This window comes from Schistocerca cancellata, chromosome 1 (genome assembly GCF_023864275.1).
Source record: "Schistocerca cancellata isolate TAMUIC-IGC-003103 chromosome 1, iqSchCanc2.1, whole genome shotgun sequence".
Taxonomy (NCBI): domain Eukaryota; kingdom Metazoa; phylum Arthropoda; class Insecta; order Orthoptera; family Acrididae; genus Schistocerca; species Schistocerca cancellata.
The window spans coordinates 195,587,508-195,593,577 of NC_064626.1; positions in this window are offsets into that span (position 1 = coordinate 195,587,508).

Below are 6,070 nucleotides of genomic sequence, written 5' to 3' on the forward strand. Positions count from 1 at the left end.
GAGTGGAAGGGGGAGATGGACAGAGACAGGGGAGAGAAGGCAACCAGAATGTATCCCATATATATTAGATACGTGTGCTTTCCCTTTACTTTTTTTCCATTGAAGCAGTCTGAGCCACAGCAAAGTATGTCTGGGTCCAGCTAGTACATCAGTAGCAACCTTAAATATATAAAGGACTAATTCTCTGGTAAACTTACTTAATATACAGTACAGAAGCATTTGTTTTCTTAAACAGTTACATTTTATTAAAAATCCACCTCCCTAGTCAGCACCACTAATGCATGCTGTTTCTGTGGCACTTGACTCAGATGTAAGCTTGTCACAATCTTTATGGTGGATGAAACTATAACTGTCATTACATCGTTATATTATTGGCAACAGGGGGGCGGAGAGGGGGCTATGGAAACACATCTCATCAGTTTACTATCTGAAAGTGCATGTATTCTGTCACTAAAATTTGAAAAACATGTTAGTGTGCTGAAAGCAAACAAAGTCAAAAATAAATAAATAGAAATCTTAAATATTTAATTGACTAACTCTCCAGTAAACTTACCAGTTGGAATTATTGTTATCTGTATGTGTTTTTCAGGAATTATGAACAGCTCCTGTTGAAGGAGTAAAAATGAATCCAGAACCAGATAATATTTTGTTCCAACAATGGGAGAGACATCTTGCCATTGTTCAAGAATATGCTTGTCCTGTTTGCCCGATTTTGGAGCTGTTATGATATGTTCAGAGGTTCTTGGAAATAATTGGCTGAACTGTATACAACCATGGTATTTCAGATGCTACCTGCATCCCAACAGTTATGACTCATTTGCCCATGATAGTGTCGAGTCTCTGTTAATGTCATAATTCCAGATTGGTTAGTACTTAGAATTTCAGGTGCTGAATAATTAGGAATGATAGTGTCTGTTAATTTAATATCAAGTGCAGTCACAGACTTCTATCTCTCTTCTTGCAACTAAGCATGTTTGTTTGTTACAAACTGCATATCTCTGCAATTTAATTTTCACTCTTGTGAACTGTCTCAGAATTCCACACCCAGGCAGATCCAGCTTTGAAATCTGATAGTCCAAGCAGTCTAGCTTTTGTGCATGCCTTCCAACTTTTATCAACGTCACACACAGCCATGGAATCAACCTTTGGCTCCTGAAAGGTGGATCTGGCATACTCCAATATGACCTTGAGTTTATCATGTTCTCCTCAATGTTGTTCATAATATATCAGATAATGAGGTAGACAGTTCCTGTCCTTGACCCTTTGGAAGTGATGCATAACTGTTTTCAATGACCAGCCTTTTAGTTTTTGTTACAATTATCTTCTTGACAAAACTGAAAAGAACACAGTTTGAAACTCCATCATTTGTAAAACGCTCACAAATTAGTTTGACATTAGTAATATTCATGGAAGGCATTTACACAAGTTCTTCAGTCTCCAGGATTTCAGTTAGAGTGGCATCTTCACAGTTCTTGAAGAAACTGAAGACATTCAATCTGGTGTAAAACCTCTAACACCTTGTCTGTATCAATTGTCATTGTGCATGATACAAAAACAAATACAAAATGTCCACTTACAGTTTACTACATCACTTACACAAAAATACTAGTGTGTCAGGATGTACTTCTCTTGCACTGTTGCTGAATGCATGGATTATCTACATCCCAAGTAAATTGGTTACTATGATAATGGAGTATGGAAATTTCACTGCTAACATTTCATCCTCAAGGGGAGGACAAGTTTGGGAGACAAGTTTCTGACCTCCAGTCCTAACAACTTACCATCTGAAATTAGTTGTGTTCTGTCCCTATAGTTTTGAAACACAATGTACAAGTTTTGTATCAGGAACAAGATTAAAAATAAATGAATAGCAATCTAAAATCCTCTAGTAAATTTTAAAAAAATATATGTTACAGAAAAATGTGTTTTCTTAAGTAGTCCCACTATACTTAAAAATATGCCTTTTTTGCCAACACCATCAATGCATGATTTTTCAGTGGCACTGTACTAGGAAGTAAGCTTGTTACAAATCTAATAGTGGCTGAAATTTTCACTGCCCGTACTTGAATGGCAAGGGGAGGAGAAGTGGTGGGGAATATCTGCTGATCTCTTTTCATCAGTTTAATATCTGATGGTACTAATATTCTGTCCCTGAAATTTTGGAACTTGCTGCACATGTTGTGATGCAAATAAGATCAAAAATAAATATGTAGTAGTAGTAGTAGTAGTAGTAGGCTTCTAAGAGACTTAAAGCTCCCATGCTGATCTCACATGATTCCTCCAAGATCGCCTCTTGACAGTAAAAACATAGCAATTGTAACATCTTTGAATGTTGTTCAGTTTCAGGTGCAGCAGACTCAGTGTCTTCAGCTTAATGTTCAAAAGATGACCATGTTACTGGAACATCAAACACCTCCACATCTGGTTGCTTTTCCCAAGTTTTGAGGCACATGACATTAAATGCATATTTTAAAAAATCAATTTTCGTCTTTTGAAAATCGAATGTAACTGGCTAAATAAAAAGCCTGCTCATCACATAGTAGCAACAGAACACCCAAATATGAAGGGTAAGGAAGTTGCTTCTTCAGACAGAAGGCTTGAAGAGGAATGAATGGAGATGAGAAAAAGACTGGTGAGGTTTAGGAAATGGTAGAGTTTGGAAAATTTGTCCAAAACACCCTGTCAGGGGAGACTTACCAGATAGTATGAGAAGTAAAGACCGACTGCTGGATACTGCACTAGATGGGAGTTGAAAACCTGAGAGTTTAGCAGTGGAAGATAGTGTAATATGCAAGATAGAGATTATTGATGAAACATTGTGGACGTGTTAGCAAGAGAAGAAAGCTAAGTGTACTGTGGGAAAAAGTGGTGGGTAGGAAAATTAAATACCTCAGAAAATAAAAGACATAGTGGACTAAAACAGAGTGAAGAAAGAAAAAGTTAATGCGAAGGAAAGCTGAAATTAATGTAAATTAAAATCAGATAGGCGGCAAGAATCAAGGACATATTGTAATGCCAGTTCCCATCTTTCGAGTTCTGAGAAACTAGTGTCTTAGTGTGGAATACAGATGGCACATGTGGTGAAACAGGCATCAAGGTCATGATTGTCTGGTTGTAGAGCATGCTGCATAACAGGATACTGTGCATTGCTATACACCCTCCAAACATGAATATTGATGGTAGTCATACCAAGGTAGGGAGGCAGAATAGTGTTTATGTAACAGGGCATTTCACAGGTGGTGTTGTAATGCCATGTTCCACACATGGAGTTCTGAGAAGCTATTTTGGGGGGTCAGGGGAGGGGAAGTATTCGGATGGTACAGGTGGTGAAACAGGCTCTGAGATCTGAGATTCTTCTAGAGCATGCTCTGCAGCAGTATATTGTTCGTTGCAAATGTACACCCTTTGTCGGAACCATAGGATCTGACCAAGATACCAGTCTCGAGCTGGTTTTGGCAGATTTACAGAAGAGGGATAATGATGATGAATCAATTGTAGGAAATGAGGATGACAGTGATGATGATGGAGGTATGATAGAGGAAGATATACAGGTTGGAATGAAGTGGATGTGAGTGACTGCGAAGAAGATGATAATGGTATTAAGGTAACAAGTGCATCTACTTTTGTTTCTAGAAGTGGACAGATAACATATAACACAGTACCACCTGACATGCACAAGCAGGTTTCAAGGAATGTAATACATGAAACTGTGCATATTCAATGTCACCTTAGACCACAATTACAGACAAGGGCAGATTGTTTCAGACTTTACCACAAATCACATGTAGAGTGTAATAGTAATGCATACCAATAATCATGCAAGAGATGATAAAATTCTGTACCCAACTCTTAAATGCTGGATTGACCTTGATTGTGCAAAGCTGTAGGCATTTTTTGGTCTACTAATAATGCTGGCTTGCATAAGGCTCATGGGAATCCTTTGAGTGAATTTTGGTCAGAAGACTATGGCTTACCTATTCTTTGAGCCACAATGAGCTTTTCAAGATTCTGTGATATTTTAACGTGCCTCTGGTTTGATGATAAATTCATAAGGGAAGAAAGAAAAGCTGCTTCTGGGTCAAAAGCTGAACCTATAAGGGCTGTGTTTGAAATGTTCGTTGATGCACGCATTTTGTCTTATGTCCCTGGAGCTTGTATTACAGCTGATGAGCATATGTAAACATTAAAGGGATGTTATCCATTCAAGGTGTACATTCCTTCAAAACATGGAAAGTTTGAGATGAAAGTGTAGGCTGCTGTAGATTGTGAGACCAATTATGCCATAAATGTACAAGTGTTTGTGGGGAAATCTGCTGAAGGAACGGAAAGAAATCAAAGGGAATGAGTGGTACATGATTTACTTGAACAACTAAAAGGAAGTGGTAGTTACATTACCACTGATAACTTTTCTGCAAGTCTTGATTTGGCAGTAAAACTTCTTGCTAATAAATTGATGCTTCAGGCCAACTGAAAAGAGATACCAAAGGAGATGCTGCCGTCAAAACAGAGGCATCCATTATTGACCACTTTTGAGTATGCGCAGAATACTGTTTTAGTTTTGTATGTTCCTACAGTTCCTACACAAAATAAATCAGTCATTTTGCTGTCTACTCTACACCAAAAATTTAATGTAATTGAGCATGAGCACAAAAAACCTGAAATAATAATGTTTTACAACTCAACAAAGTCAGGAGTTGATACAGTTAATAAGATGGCTAGATGCTGCATTTTTTGATATATCAGATTTAGCTTGTCTCAATGCTTATATTCTGTATTGTAAATTTTTACATGATATGAGATGTAAAAATGTAAGAAGAGAATTCCTCTCAGAACTAGGAAAGGAACTAGTCCAACCTCACACAGAATGATGAATCCTGTCACCCCAGTGCAGAACACAATGCATTTGTTCAGCAATAATATCTTCAGGCTTCAAGGATCTTCTAAAGCAAAACCAACATGGTAACCAGGAAGCCAATGTTCCAAATCTGAAAAGAAAATGGTGTGATTCCTAACAAGACATTGCTGGTTCCCGTGTTCTTTTGGATTGAGTTACAGTGATGTTCTGTTACGTGATACAATCATGTAAAATGTGTCAGATGCATGCTTTGATGATGCTATTCTAAAATTGCCCCATCTGTGTCTAAAAGCTGAGTCTCCTAGCATTGTGGACACAACTGAAGTTGATTTTGAGGATCTATCTATTTCTCTTGTTCATAGTGCACAAGGCACTCAGTCTAAGTTTATTGTTAAAGCGAATAAGAGCAGAGCTCAGATTAACAGTAAAAGAAAAGGGAAAACTTTTCTCTCATGTGATACATGAAATGTGCTTTAGAATAAGGTGAAGTAGTCATATTGTCAGTGTTTTTCAAATCATGACAGAAAAGCTTGTGCTTGACATGGTGCACAGTGATTCAAGTATGGTAAACCAGTTATCTCCAGACAGTCTGTTTACAAGGCAGCCAGGGCGGACATCATTCTGCTGCATGGCTTCTGCATAGCTTTCAGTAAGTGAATGTTATGTCAGCAATGCCTTACAGCCAATACCAATGAAAGTATGCATTGGCTGTAGCCCACAGAGAGAAGAACAAACTTTTTGTACTATTAAATGTGGCTCAAAAGATGACTACATTTTAGTCAGAGACAGCTGAATCTGTATCCCTCATCAATAAAGACAGATATGAAAAAATTAGAAGCCCTCACCCTACTTTTGTTTTGTCTGCATATAACAGATATGAAATACCAGTACTTGACATGTGGAGTTTGTCAACAACTTTTCATGATGTTATAAACAGCACTTCTGTACATGTACTAGGTTCTAGAAACAGCACAAACATTATTGGTTGAGATTTGTTTGGTTTGTTTAACTTGTTCATAAATGACAGTGTGTTGCAAATAGTTGTTTCAGTGCCATAACTAATGTTTCTCACTTGCACAATAAGTACAGTGAATTTTCCGAAGCATGATTAGAAAAGCCTGAAGACTTTTAAGTGCAGGTTAATGTTAAACACAATGCACAACCACGATTTCATCGTGTTTAGCCTGTCCCACATGTTATAAGTGAGCAGGTTGC